Below are 16,248 nucleotides of genomic sequence, written 5' to 3'. Positions count from 1 at the left end.
AAAATGAGGCTTCAAGAAGATTTCTTTGGGTCATGGTTGGGTTTGTGGGCTTGTTGACCAGTGTCCATTATTTTAGGGGGGGGCATCACTGTTGGCACCCATGATAATTTACAGTTGGTCTGTTCTCCTCAACTCAGAGTTTTCATACTTACATGGCTGAGATTCTGGACAAGCCACAGTTATTATACTACAATTGTTTATTTTCTGTTTTATTAGAATTTTTTAATTGTATTTTTTCATATTTTTTGTTATTTTTATTAGATTAGCTCTTCTTTATTATTACATTTTTAAAATTTTTTTTAATTTTAGTTTTTTGGGTGTGTATTCAGACTGTAGTACATTAATGGGACAGGAGGCCTAAGAGGAGCAATGGACAGATTGGCTAGTTGGGCGGAAAGATAATTCTGTGCCCAGCCAGTAGAAAAATAATGGATGGACCAGCGGAAGCAAGAATTTGGGACGAGTTCCATCCCCCATTACTAGGTGGCAGGGGTCCTCGTATGAGAACCCAATCAGGACACCTACAGGGGTGCTAGGGAAATGAAGTTCAGAAATGCAGACCTGTAGGGGTCCCTTAGGGAGGACCTCTTTACTTTGCCTACGGCCTTGGAAGTGTTTCCTAGAGAACACTGAAAGGCACCCGCAGCATGAAAGGAATCCTGTTACCACACATGGCCGTGTCAGATAAGGGAGGCAGCAGGCAAAAACTCTACTGGTAAGTGGAAGGATAGAAATTAAGAAATATTTATGTTTGTATTTGTGATTTGGCTGAGTGTTGGAAAGAGGTATGTGGAAAAGTGTTTTGGGAAGGAATTAAAGTCCTTTATTTTACCCAATCAACGTGTGGTGTTTTACTGAGACTGTAGTTTGGGTCCCCTTATGGTTACTATATATATATGTATATATAATATATATATATATATATATTGTGAAATGACGAGCCTCGACACAAGACAAAGGTTTGGGGCAGCCACCCGTGTACTTGAACTTGGCTGCAAAAGGCAATGCTTCAGCACAATAGTGTACAGAAGAGAGTCCAAAACAGAACTGACCCAGTATGAAGGATGAGGGATTTTTATAGCTGGTTCAAAGGAAGTGACGTCCTTGAGGCCAGGACAGGAAGTGATGTTGCCCTCAGAGCCGAGGCGGAAGTTGACTTCTTTGCACTCAGGCAGAATTTCCTGTGTCTGGTCTGCGAGGACAAAATAAGAAGGCTTAGTGCATCCCGCCTGTGCATGGAATTCCCTTCTTTTGGTCCCTGTGGCTGGCTCCCATGCGCACGTGTGTGACAATATATATATATATATATATATATATATATATATATATATATATATATATATATATATATATATATATATATATATATATATATATATGCTAGCTGTGTAAGCTAGCTAGGGTCCTAGAAAATACTGAAATCATCAGAAAAAAATTGAAATGTACACATGTCAGGTAGTTGAAAGGAACAACTATGGGCATCTCTCTCCTAGGAGGTTTCGTTTTGCCGACATGCTCATACATCACTTGTGCATTAGCGGCTAAGTGACTTTGTCTTTCTTCTGAGGTTTTGTTTTGCCGATGTACTCGCCTCGCTTCTGTATTAGCAACTAAGCGAGTGACTCTTGCATCAGTGGTTTCGTTTTGCTGTCATGCTGGCTTTGCTTGTGTATCCTCGGAGGTGGAGCCCTTACACCGACTTCACCTCTCACTTCCGGTCCAGACAGACAGACACACACTTCCACATGTAGACTTTTATATATAAGATATATATTATATTATTTGTAAAAAAGCTAAATCTCCCTGGAGACAAGTAAAGTTCTATCTATCTATCTATCTATCTATCTATCTATCTATCTATCTATCTATCTATCTATCTATCTATCTATCTATCTATCTATCTATCTATCTATCTATCTATCTATCTATGTTATTTGCATTTCGTCCCTTTAATCGTGTCCCCATTGCTTGTGTTCTGTGGGTGTTACCCTAAGAGGTGGGGCCTCCCTGACATGAGCCCCAGCTGGCCCCGCCCTCTGGCCATATAGTAAGCCAGGGAAGAGGATCTTAGCAGTGGTTCATTGAAGTGTCAAGACGTTAGTGGTGAGGTGGTGGTGCTTTTTTGTGTGGATTTATTGGTTTCTCAGAATTGTTCCACTCTATTTTTGGATGTTTGATCTCAGGCTGTGTATTGAGCCTTACAGGCAACTCCTTTTGGCTCTTGTCAACTTTTTTTTTTTTTTCGATTTTGTGAACAAACATTCTCATCTATATATATAAAATCCCTATGTGCGTCCAGGTGTCCATGTGTGGGTGTCTTCTGATGAAGTGCGAATGCGCGGGGCATGGTGCGATGCGCGATATTACTGTCAGAGAAAGTTAGAGGCGTTTTACGGAAATACAAACCAGTATTACTGCGAGAGGAAATTAAAGGTACACAATACAGTGACGCATATTACAGCCACATACAAGCCAGTATTACTGTCAGAGGAAATTAAAGGCATATTACCGACGTGCACGCCTGTATTACTGCCAGAGAAAATTAAAGGTATATTACGGACATACAAGCCAGCGGACGTACAAGATGGTATCCTTTAATAAGGGCGCGCACAGGTATCCTTCAATAAGGGCACGCACAAAAAGGCGAGCCTCAAAAGGGCGACCTCAATTGGGCGCAGCGAATAATGGCGCGCGTAAATAAAGATCTGAACATTTGTTGCTCTTCACATATTCAAGAGCCATTTGAACTAAATTATCTACGAACGCCTTTATTCGCCACGCTCAATTGAGGTCGCCCTTTTGAAGCTCGCCTTTTTGTACGAACCCTTATTGAATAGAGCCGTACAAGATAGTATTACTGTCACAGAAAATGAAAGACACACAATACACGGCGGCAGCCCACAAAGAACAGTCAGCTCAGCAAGTAAACATCAACAGAAGAAAGGCTGAAAGAAAGAAAAATACGACCAACAAAAAGAATGAGGTCAAAGTCCCTTGCCATTTAATATAGACTTTTCCTACTAATGTTTATGCACTACTGTTCTAGCGCCCGTTATTGTAACGGGCTGAACGACTAGTTTTTAAAGATTCTCTTGTTTCAGACTCTCTATAAGCCAGAGTTTTTCATGGTTTCTCTCCCTTCAGAGTCATCTTAGGTTATTTGTAAACATTAAAATCATTTTGGACTTTAAAAGGCAGTTTCCCCATTTTTAGATCTGCTGAGGTCAAATTCTGTGGGTAGTAGTTGGGGGACTAGCTGGATTAAGTGAGCCTCTTCTCGGTTGGCCAATGAAGGTCCTGGCCTGCTTTAGGGGGTCCAGGACAGCCTTTTCATTAAGCCAGAGAATCCATATCATAAGAACAATTACAGAAGCACTGTGATAAATGAGGAACCACAAAGTGGGATTGCGGAGGGTGATTTGGCACAGGTATCAGGTATGAGCAGCTTCCACTTAATTAGTGAAGCAAATCACATCCCAGCATTCCCAGGAATGTGTATGCAAATATTGGCCTTCCCTTCTTTTGCGGATAGAAGACAAGAACTCGTGGTTGGGCAGCATTTGTCAGGGATGTCCGTCTGTTATGCTCTACTTGTTTTCTGGCCACTGGAGGCCTTTTGCTCTTAAATTCCGAGGCTGTGAGGTTTCATGTAAGGCCATACTTGGCATTCAGCCTCCCCAAGTGCAAATGATTTTTATAGTAACCTAATAAGCAGGTCTTTGTGATATGGGAGTAGTGTGGCATGTACTCTGTGGTCCTCAGGGGGTCCAGTTAGTGCTCCAGGGTTGGCTGAACACTGAAATTTTACTGTGGTACTATAAAATATACAATAAAATAGTTATGGACATATTAGCTTATTAGTAAGAATACAGTATGAATATCTTAAATAGACAAATCACATCACATTGAAAGAAACAAAACTATGTGTAGATATTAGCTGGTTAAATGCTGTCACACACGTGTGTATGGGAGGGAGCTAAAGAGCTCGAAAGATGGTAATCCTACACTGGACCAGGGGGTGGCAGTGTGCGCTAATACTTTCTCTCTTTCTTCTGCAGACCACCCGAGGGAAATCCCTCCTGGGCCTGTCAACATCACTTCTGTTTTTCTGGGCCCAATGATGTCACTTCAAGTCCCTGGCCTGATGGCGTCACTTCCAGCTCCGGACCTGATGACAACCCTTCTGTTTCTGTGCCTGATGACATCACATCTGTTTCTTGGCTTAATGACATCACTTCGGTTGCAGGACTCCATAATGTCACGTCCGGTTCTGGGTCTGATGACATCATTTCTGTTTCCGGGCCCCATGACGTCATGTTCAGTTCCCGGCCTGATGACATCACTTCTAGTCTCGGGCCTAATGACATCACTTCTGTTTCCACACTCAATGACATCACTTCTGTTTCCAGGCCTGATGACATCACTTCTATTTCCGGGACCCATGACATCACCTCCAGTTCCGGGCCTAATGACGTTGCTTCTGTTTCCAGATAAGATGATGTCACTTCTGTTTCTGGGCCTAATGACGTCACTTTTAGTCCCGGGCCTAATGACATCACTTTTGTTTCCGGGCCCCATGATGTCACATCCTGTTCCGGGCCTGATGACATTGTTTCTGTTTCCAGATCCAATGACGTCACTTCTGTTTCTGGGCCTAATGACATCACTTCTGTTTTCGGGCCCCATGACGTCACATCCGTTTCTAGGCCTGATGACATTGCCTCTGTTTCCACACCCGATGGCGTCACTTCTGTTTCCGGGCCCCATAACATCACTTCCAGTTCCGGGCCTGATGACGTTGCTTCTGTTTCCGCACCCGATGACATCACTTCTGTTTCCAGATCCGATGACGTCACTTCTGCTTCTGGGCCTAATGACATCACTTCTGTTTCCAAAGCCAAAAAAAATCACTTTCAGTTCCGAGTCTGATGATGTCACTTCCTCTGCCTGACTTGTTAACAATGAATCAGTTCTGTTTTGGACTCAAGTCTGTAAAGACATCTTGATGATTTTTGCTTTTTTCTTTTCTCCGAATTTCCAAGTAGACTGGGTGGCTACCCCAAACTTTTTTCTGTGTTCATCTCTTTTATTCACAACACACATTCAATGTAACTTGTTTTAAGAAGATTTCTGCTAAGGTACAAATGCAGCAATTGTGAACAATCTGTTGTTACTGAAGTCGTAAACTCATTAATTTATGATATGAGAATCTGTCAGCGAAACAACACAGATTTACTTCTTCACGCTAAACGTGTACACGTTGCCCCATGTCGAGCCTCTCCACTTCACACCTGGCCCCTAAATGACGTCAGAGGGTCCGGCAGTTGCAGCAGTGGGGTCTGAAGCCAGACTCTTCTGGGGATTTGCTACAGTGCCACCCTGCGAACAGCTCTAGGACCTCAGAAGGCATCAGCGGGCCACTTGGAAGGTAAGGGGAGTTAAAATGGAAGTGTTAGGTTTCAGCCAGTGTTCACGTTCTTGTTCTATGTTTCTTTTGTTTGTTGTTTTATTGATGTTGCTTACGCACATCATTCTTCCTTTTTGATTTTCTCTATGTATATATGAGCAGCCTTTGTTATGGTCCGTGCATTTTGTGGGTGGTACCTCAAGGGACGGGTCTACCTGCCAATCACCGCCAGGCAAAACCTTATAAAACCGGAAGGTCTCCCACAGTTCCCGGTGGTTCATTTCAAATGCGCTTAAGAATGTTTGGTGATTTGTCTATGCTGGTCAATTTATGGATATGTTGAACTCGTGATCTGTTTGATTCTTTTATTGTGACTTTGTTCGTGTAGTTTGACTTGTGTTTCTGGAAGCTTCCTTATCTCTTCTGTGCTCTTCATGATGTAACAGAGCGTTTTGTGAGAATAGACTTTTTATGTCATTAAGATTCCACAATTTCACTTATGTCTAGCTGTGGTTTGACAGGAAATTCCTCCTATTGGGCAATTTTAGAAGTGGTTTTGGGGCTTATCTCACTTTGGGACTCCTCGTCATGACAGAAAGGTGACCCCCAAACATGACCTTCATCTGAATTTGCATTTGAGCTAATTTCCTCACAAATGTAGTGACTTATAACACCATAATATGTTTCAGGGAGACTTCCAAAATTTTGAATTTTGAGGCTTTCAGGAAGTCCGAAGGGTTAATTAGTGGGTTCCAGGACCCTTTCAGAACTCCCCTATACTTCTCAAATCAGCTAGGAGAAAAACTAGGTGGGAAAAACTACCACCAAGCCCACCCTTTGACCTGAGATTAACTGAAACCAGTTTGATTTTGCCGGACAGAGTCCCAGACTGGTCAGACCGAGTCACAGTGGATGTCAGACTACACAACTAAAAAAACACCATAGGGGATGATAAACATGATGACTCTGTGGTGGCTTTCCAGTGCAAGCTGGATAGAAGTTAAACTGGAGAACCAGGTATACAAATTCAAAAGATGGGGAGAACGTGCAAACCTCACAAGCTGGAACTGGAAGCAGGACTCCGAAAAACGTGTGGCAGTGAAGTTATCCGAAGAACCGTCAGGTGACTCCTTATGGGGGCTGATTGCTGGTGTGTCCTTTCCTGCCTTGTGCCTGTCACATATTTTTGACACCTATTTTTAGGAAGTCACTGAACACTGGAGAGATTCTGAAGGACTGGAAAATGGCAAATATCATCCCATTATATAAAAAGGGTGACAAGGCAGATCCAAGCAACTATAGGCCAGTGAGCTTAACATGCATCACAGGAAAATGAATGGAAGGAATTATTAAGGATAAGATTGAGCAACACCTGGCAAGGCCAGGAGTTATAATAATAATAATAATAATAAATTTTATTTATATTGCACTTTATATTTTAGCAATCCCAAAGTGCTACAGAGTAAAAAATAGAATAATAAAATAAAAGAGAACAGAAGAGTCTATAAAATACTTTAACAAAATGACTTTCTAAAAAGATGAGTTTTTAGGTTTCGCTTAAAGGCCTCAGTCGACTGTGGGGCTCTCAGGTAATCAGGGAGGGCATTCCACAGCCTCGGCGCCACCGATGAAAACGCCCTGTCACCCATGCTGCTGAGCTTAGTTCTGGGGACTTGAAGAGTGTTAGTGAGTACAGAGCGGAGGGAACGTAAGGAGTTATGGGGGGTAAGGAGTTCCTGTAGATAAAGAGGGGCATGTCCATAAATGCACTGATGGGTAAGAAGGGAGACCTTGTACTCTATTCTGAATGAAACAGGGAGCCAGTGAAGGGTTTTCAGGATTGGGGTGATGTGATCATACTTTCGCACCCTCATCAGGATCCTGGCAGCGCTGTTCTGAATATACTGGAGTCTCTGGATACTCTTGCCAGGAATCCCAATGAGGAGTGCATTACAGTAATCCAGCCTGGAAGAGACAAAGGCATGGACGAGCTTCTCTGCATCTGCCAGGGTGAATAATGGGCGGAGTTTGGCGATGTTCTTGAGATGGTAAAAAGATGACTTACAGAGATATTTGATGTGGGTGTCAAAAGTAAGTTGGGAGTCCATTCTAACACCCAAATTAGTAACAGATGTGGAAAGAGGAATATTTTGGCCAGAGAAAGTAATACTGGTGATGGTAGAAGAGCGAAGATGATGTGATGTACCAACTAAGATGGCTTCTGTTTTGGATCTGTTCAACTGAAGAAAATTGAGCCTCATCCATGCCTCTATCTCCTCCAGGCAGGTAGACAATGTAGATGTTGGCAGAGGAGCAGTAGAGGAGGTGGGAGTAGTCCTGAGGTAAAGCTGAGTGTCATCGGCATAGCAATGGAACGATAAACCATGTCTGCCAATGACAGTTCCAAGGGGGAGCATGTAGATAGTAAAAAGGATAGGGCCCAGCACAGAGCCCTGTGGAACACCACAGGCGATGTTGTGGGTGTGGGACTTTGCGCTGCCAAGGGCGACATGCTCAGTTCTGCCAGTCAGGTATGATGTAAACCAATTTAGAACAATTCCTGAGAGTCCAATAGTGTATTACAGGCGGTGAAGAAGGATGTTATGGTCTATTGTGTCAAAAGCAGCTGTCAGGTCAAGGAGGATAAGTAGTGAAGGTGAACCAGTATCTGCCGTCATCAGAAGATCATTGGTGACCCTGACCAGGGCTGTTTCGGTGCTATGGCCAGGGCGAAAACCAGACTGAAACTTTTCAAACAGATTGTTCAGTTTGAGATGATCGTGAAGTTGTGCTGCAACTATTTTTTCCAGAACTTTGGAAAGAAATGGCAGATTGGAGATGGGCCTATAATTGGAGAGAACTTCAGGATCCAAGGTGGATTTTTTCAGTAGAGGTCTGATGACAGCAGTTTTTAGTGCAGAAGGAATATGGCCAGCCAGGAGGGACTGATTTATTATCCTGGTGATAAGTGGAGAGATGGCAGAAATGTTGGCCCTCAGCAAGGGTGAGGGGAAAGGGTCCAGGGAACTAGTAGACGGTTTCATTTTCCTGATGACATCCTCCACCTCTTCCCGTGTGGCAACAGAGAAAGAGCAAAGAGGATGGACGGTCTCAGACAATGAGTCAACAGTTGGGAAGGGCAAGATATCCTTGGTAGAGAGGTGTAAACGGATATTATCAACTTTTTGTTTAAAAAAGTTGATATACATGTTGCATCTGTCATCAGTGGTCTCAGAATGGGCAGGTAAAGGAGGTTTGACAAGATGATTTATGGTTGAAAAAAGTTTTTTAGGGTTGCTGGAGCCATTTCTGATGATGGTGGAATAAAACTTGGACCGTGCAACCTTCAGAGCTTCTGCATACGCTCTCATGTGTTCTCTGTAAGCCTGTTTATGGACAGTCAGCCCAGAGGCCTTGAGCCGCCGCTCAAGGACACGCCCGGCCGCCTTCATTTTTCGCAGCTCGCAGGTATACCAAGGTGCTGAGCACGAGAATGAGACGGACCTAGATGTTAAAGGGGCGTGGAAGTCCAGGAGACTGCTCAGGGACTGGTTGTAAAAATCCACAAGGTCAGCAACAGAGAGGGAGCTGATAAAGTCAGAGGAGAGAAATGTAAGGTCCAAGGCCAAGGCATCCACATTGATATTCTTCAGATTTCTGAAGTAGATCTGTCGTTTTGGTTTGATACGGGAGGAGAAAAAGGGCAGCTCCAATGACACAACTTTGTGGTCTGAAATACCAAGATCAAATACCTGTAGATTCCTGATTGGGGCACAGTTTGAAATGACCAAGTCAAGAGTGTGACCCCTAGAATGTGTGGGAACATCAACATGTTGTTGTAGGTTGAGAGAATCTAGCAGCTCAAGGAAATCAGCAGTGAGATAACCTGTGGGATTGTCAACATGAATATTTATATCTCCTAAGATTATGATGTTGGCAGAAGTAGCACAGAGTGTTGTGAGAAGATCAGTAATTTCCGGAATAAAGGCAGAATTGGGTTTTGGAGGTCGATAGATAAGGAGAACAGTCAGGGGAAACGGGGGCTTACATTTAAATGCAAGGCACTCACAGGAAGATATTGCAGGTATCGAGATAGGGGACAACCCCAGGTCCTGACGGTGGATAACAGCTATTCCACCACCACGCCCAGTGCTGCGAGCTGCCTCCAAGTAACTGTAGCCAAGTGGACAGGCTTCATTTAAGGCAGAGTAAACCTCTGACTGGTGCCAGGTTTCTGTCAGACACATGAAGTCAAGTCCTTTTTCCCTGATGTGTTCTTCAATCAGTATGGATTTATTGCTGATAGATTGAGAGTTAAATAGTTCAAATTTAACCAATGACTGTGAAGTAAATCTCTGTACAGGACGCAGAACATTAAAATCCACTCCACGCAGCTTAGAATTCATTCCACAAAATAAATCCAGCCGGGGATGTGAAGACCTCGCGATATTTCTGTCAGTGGCTCGGGTGTATCCCATGCTAGAGTCCAGAGATCTCACGATACTTCCAGTGTTGATAGTAATTGGAGCGACTGTGCTCTGATGACGCGTCAAACGTGCGACAGATGACCAGAAAGAAGGAATGTTGGTAGTAGAATACTTTGGGTGGTTATAGAAGACGAACTTTCGGCTGTATCCTCTGTGAATGTAACGAGGACGGCGAAGAAGTCCCAGTTCTTTGATGATGGAGATGTTCATTTCAGGAGTGGTTGCAGGATTAAGTCGGCGGAGTTGTGAGTTAGAATATCTGAACGCCATTCAGACTGAAGAGGTAGGGAGGAATGCTGTCCAGACAGCGCCTGAAAATCTAAAGCAGTATATCCGGGCAACAGGTGAGTAGACAACAAAAAGCTTACCTTAACATAACTTAATAAAATCCATAAAGTCCACAGCAAACGGTAGAACAGTATATCCAGGCAGCAAGTGAGTAGGCAACAAAACCTTGATAAAATCCGTAAAATCCACGGCAAATGATTAAAACAGTACAAGAAAGCTTTCAGAAAAAAAAAATACGAAACTTACTAATGAACACTAAAAGAAAAATAGTAAATTAATAAAGTTAGTAAAATATAAATAATAGCAAAAACATTAAACATAAAAACATTAAACAAAGAGTCAGAGGGAGAAGCGGCGAACAATCAACGCCAGCGTCATCTCACCTCCGCATCCAAAAATCAGAATTATTAGGAACAGACAGCATGGGGTCAGAAGAGGGAGGTCGTGTTTTACTAACATGCTGGAATTCTATGAGGAGGCAACAAAAGGATACGATCAGAGTGGAGCAGATGATATTTATCTTGACTTTCAGAAAGCATTTGATAAGGTGCCACATGAGAGGTTGGGCATCAAACTAAAAGAAGTGTAAGGTCAGGGTGATGTTTTTAGATTGGTGCAGAATTGGCTCAGACACAGGAAGCAGATGGTGATGGTGTGAGGAACCTCATCAGAATTGGCCAATGTTAAGAGTGGTGTCCAGCAGGGTTCAGTGTTGGGGCCACTGGAAAGGGGTGTGTGGTGCTCCAGATATCTCTGCAGAAGGACGAAGGTCCAAGTCTTTAGAGTCCTGGTGCTTCCTGTTTAGCTCTATGGTTGTGAGAAATGGACGCTATCCAGTAAATTGTGACAAAGGCTGGACTCCTTCTGTACTGTGTCTCTTTGGAGAATTCTTTGCTACCACTGGTTTGACTTTGTGTTGCTCATGAAGTCCCGAATGAGGCACATTACCTGCATTGTGAGAGAGCATCAGTTACTGCAATATAGCCATGTGCCGTGATTCTCAGAGGGTGATCCGGCATACGAGGCCAAGGGGACGCCCACATACCATCTGGCTGCGGCAGATAGAGGGCCATTTCCAGAGGGTGGGACTGGACCGCGTGTCTGCCTTATGGGGGGGGGGGGTTGCCAACCAGGATCCCAAGCTGTTACATCATGTGGTGGGTGCTCTGCACCAGTGCCTGCTCCCCAACCTGACCTGACCTAAGATATTCTGTCTAGCCTAACCCTCAGGTTGCCCCCACTCTCATCCATTTGGTTTTCCAACAGATAACATAAACCCACTGAATAAGAGGAAGGAGGGTGGCCTGTCCAAAATGTGTGCTGTCCCTCAGGCCTGCACACTCCTTCCCTCCCTCCCACTCTCCTTGTTGTTTCTTGGCCCCGTTTCATGGGCTGGAGGCAGCCTCAGTATCTGCGAGCTGCAGCCTGTGTGTGAGGCGAGCAGATATCCCGCAGTCGCGTCTCCAGAGAGTCCTCGCTTTGTCCAGAGGCTTCATTCAGATGTGCTACAAATGGTGAATTACAAGGAGGTGCCTCCTGGGAGGGTAGCTGCAGCTACCATCCAGGATGTGGAAGTAGACATGTTGTGTGCATTGCTGGCAGGAATTTGAAATGTCCCTGGCAGAGGAGGGCAGTCAAGGAAGGCAGTGACACTAGTTCAAAATTTCTCCAGTTCTGTTCCTGCTCTCGTGCTTTGCACTGTGGCCTGGTGGAGGAATTGCTCACCTTGAGTGATGTAGATGCCTTTAACCACTGGGGGGCACCACTGAGCCCCAAACCACAGACACAGTAAAGCCCAACTCACTTGCAATTTAAATAAAAGGCATTCATTAAACCAAGCACCGTTTCCATAATTCACCCTTCCAAAGAACAAGTCGTAATATATGGAAAATCAAACAGGTTCTTCCTCCTTTCTACCTCCTGTTGATTGTTGCCCACTGCCTCCTGATTCTGATTTGTCTGATGTGAGGTAGCGGGCTTCTTTTCAAGCTGGACCTGGGAATACTTCCATGGCCACACCGTGTCTTCCTGGAAGCACTTCTGGGTCATATAGAAAGAAGGGAGGGTCCACCCCAACAGTGCCCTCTATCAGCACTCAGGATTGCACTTCCAGACTCCAGCTCCTGCGGGGGTCCCAACTGTGTAGCCACAAGAGGACCACTGTCACCTGTTGTATGGGGGATGGAACTGCTCCCAAACTCCCGCTTCCGCTGGTCCAGGCCATTACCGTATATACTCGCATATAAGTCTGGTCTTGAATGTCAAAAAATCGATCATAAAATCAGACCCCGACTTTTACGCACATTCAAAAATACGACACTTCATTGCACCTCCAATCGCGCACCAGCTTCTCAGACACATTGAATCTTGTGGCAGCAGCGCAGTTACCAATTTCTTTCACCACTTCAACAACTTTTAATTTCAAACCAGCTTCATATTTTCTTCTGATCGAACGCTCCACCGTAGATAAGGGGTGCTCTTACGATAAAAATGTATGAGGGTGTGAGTTACAAAAAAACACAAAACAGTGCAAACGTTACTTTGGAATAGTTTGGTTATTACCGTGTGGTCACGTAGGCACAATACATAGAAAATTAAAGGCCGTGTGCTCAGTGGTTACTCTCTCAGTTGGGCGCTAGCATATCGTAATCTCTTGGACCAGTGGTTCTCAATCTGTGGGGCGGGCCCCCCTAGGGGGACACGAAGTAACAAAAAGTGGGACGCGAAGATGTGAAAAAAAGAAAACAAGAATCAAAAATATGAAAAATACATCTATTGAAACCAAAACAAATTCACTTAAACTACATTCTGATACTAGAAAACTAAATATAGAGTTCGATAAATGTCGATAAAAGTTAAGTAGGTATAATAAAATATGTATCTATGATATATCATTAATTTAAAAAGAACAAATTGGTATTAGTGGGATCCTTTCAAAAAAACATTAGAGGGGCACGATTAAAACTGCTATGAAAACTCGCAAATACTTAAAGGTTGAGAAACGCTGTCTTGGACCAATAGCGTGAGTTATACGACCGACATTATAAAATACCAGAAATTATACGGTAAAATCAAGCCCCGACTAACCCGTGGGAGAACTTAAACATGAGTATATACCGTATTTCAGTTACTTCTTTGTTCAGACAGCCAACTCATCTCTCCTTGTGTTCTGGCTTCCCATCCGAGCAAGAATCCGTCCTCCTTCATGGCCAGGATGCCCGTTCTCCTCCATCAATGCCATTATATGGAGAGAGGCCATGAGAGCTGAGCTACCTCTACGGTGCTTTTAAACTAAAGAACGTAGGACTAGGGACTCCAAGATAGACCCCAGAAGAATAGCCTCAAAATGTCCATGCTTTCTGCTTTTTCCACCCAGGTAGATATTTGTGTAAGGGACACTTGTATTCAGCAGCCCTGCCATTAGTAGGATATAACGGACCAGTCATGAAGGACTGAGCTAATTTTCAGCAAGGACTTTGTAAGAGCCAACTCCATCCATTAACCCATCCTTCGTTTAGTTGCATTAAAAGATGTGGATCAGCAATGGACGCAAGGCAGGGACATCTCTGCACTGAAGGCCAATCTTTTATTTTTCTTATTTGGTCATCACCTATTCTATATGGTCAAAAAGTTTGTGGACACTTGACCATCACCCCTATTTGAGCTTGTTGGACATCATATTCCAAAACCATGGACATTAATACATGGGAGACAAGGCAACGTTACTAGGACTCATCATCTAAACGAACAAACAGGCTGAGGTACGTTTTGGGACTCAACACCTCAACTGAGAAACAAAGCATAGAAACTACAACAGACTTTGATCCGTGCTGGAGAAGAACTCCAACAGCATACTGGGAATCAACACCAAAAATGACTATTTAATGGGAGGTATGCTTAGCCACAAACTAGAAACAAATCTCTAAGGTGGACAACAACATGAGGTGACATACCTCAGCAGGCTGACCAAAGGAGAAGACTTAGTGGGGCACTGGAAGACTAATATTTTCAGTGTCCCCGCTCTTCTTTCCTCAAGACTCTCTTTTGGAATTTGTGCTCATCCAGGCTAAAGAGAAGGGACCCAGATATGAGGAAGACAGACACAGCAGATGCCATTGTTTTGCACTGTCTTGCGCTTTTATTTTCATCATGAAATTGGGTTACTGGTCTGCTACTCCATTTCTTTGAAATAAGAAATAATAGAAATAGGACAACAAGAGAGATTGTAAAGATTTGGGGGCATCACAGGCAATCCCATATAATTGATGGAAAAACAAAAAAATAAAAAAATTGGTATGCAGGTGTGAGTCTTCAACCAACTGCCTCCAGATGGCAGTGCAGGCTGAGCAAGTGAAGGGGAGGGGTGGGGCCAGGAGGTCAAAGTGACGTCAGTGACTTTCACTGTCAATCTTCTGATTTACAGAGGGAGGAAGAGGAGAGCCAGTTGTCCCCTAAATATATTTATATACTAGGGGGTTCACCCCCTGCTTGCCTCACTCACCAACCCCCCATTCCCCCCCCCCCCCCCCCCCGACCACTTTGCATCTCTGCCACTCACACTGTGAAGTGGGGGGCTAAATGCACTCCAAGGTGATGCGGACGCTCCTCCAAAACCCCCTCTTAAACGGTGACACAATGGGAAACAAACACAGTTTTTTTTTACCTCCTATTTGCTCGATCAGCCGCTGGATTGCTGCTGCTGCCGTGCCGTGTGATCTGCATCTCGTGCAGCGCTTCGAACATTTAAAAGCCTGTACAGCAGCTGTCTTTGTTCTTTGTCATGTACTCTTTGTCTTTTATTTCCAGCCCCAGTTGAGGTTAAATCTCTTGGCACAAAGTCTCATTTCGCGGGATGCGAGTTCTTGAAATTTTTTAGTTTATAATTTAAAAATAGAATAAGAATCTGAAAATCTAACATCACATTAAAGGTTGATACATTCTGAAAAGAATGATACCAAACATATATATGTAGGTTTTAAAATAACTCCAATTTAAAGCGTGACAAAAAACGTAACATAAAAACGTGACATAACATAATTGCACAAAATCATTGCACTTTTAGTCTTAGGATTTTATATACAGTTATATGAAAAAGTTTGGGAACCCCCCTCAGCCTGCATAATAATTGACTCTCCTTTCAACAAAAAAGATAACAGTGGTATGTCTTTCATTTCCTAGGAACATCTGAGTACTGCAGTGTTTTCCGAACAAAGATTTTTAAGTGAAGCAGTATTTAGTTGTATGAAATTAAATCAAATGTGAAAAACTGGCTGTGCACAAATTTGGGTCCCCTTGTCATTCTGCTGATTTGAATGCCTGTCACTGCTCAGTGCTGATTACTTACAACACCAAATTGGTTGGATGAGCTCATTAAGCCTTGAACTTCATAGACAGGTGTGTCCAATCATGACATATAAAGCTATTTAAGGTGGTCAATAGCAAGTTGTGCTTCCCTTTGACTCTCCTCTGAAGAGTGACAGCATGGGATCCTCAAAGCAACTCTCAAAAGATCTGAAAACAAAGATTGTTGAGTCTCCTAGTTTAGGGGAAGGCTACAAAAAGCTATCTCAGAGGTTTAAACTGTCAGTTTCAACTGTAAGGAATGTCATCAGGAAATGGAAGGCCACAGGCACAGTTGCTGTTAAACCCAGCAGGTCTGGCAGGCCAAGATAAATACAGGAGCGGCATATGAACAGGATTGTGAGAATGGTGACAGACAACCCACAGATCACCTCCAAAGACCTGCAAGAACATCTTGCTGCAGATGGTGTATCTGTACATCGTTCTACAATTCAGAGCAATTTGCACAAAGAACATCTGTATGGAAGGATGATGAGAAAGAATCCCTTTCTGCACTCACGCCACAAACAGAGTCGCTTGTTGTATGCAAATGCTCATTTAGACAAGCCAGATTCATTTGGGAACAAAGTGCTTTGGACTGATGAGACAAAAACGGAGTTATTTGGTCAGAACAAAAAGCACTTACATGGCAGAAGAAGAACACGGCATTCCAAGAAAAACACCTGCTACCTACTGTCAGATTTGGTGGAGGTTCCATCATGCTGT

This window comes from Erpetoichthys calabaricus, chromosome 9 (assembly GCF_900747795.2).
Source record: "Erpetoichthys calabaricus chromosome 9, fErpCal1.3, whole genome shotgun sequence".
In the NCBI taxonomy this organism is placed as follows: domain Eukaryota; kingdom Metazoa; phylum Chordata; class Cladistia; order Polypteriformes; family Polypteridae; genus Erpetoichthys; species Erpetoichthys calabaricus.
This window is presented reverse-complemented; position numbering follows the sequence as displayed.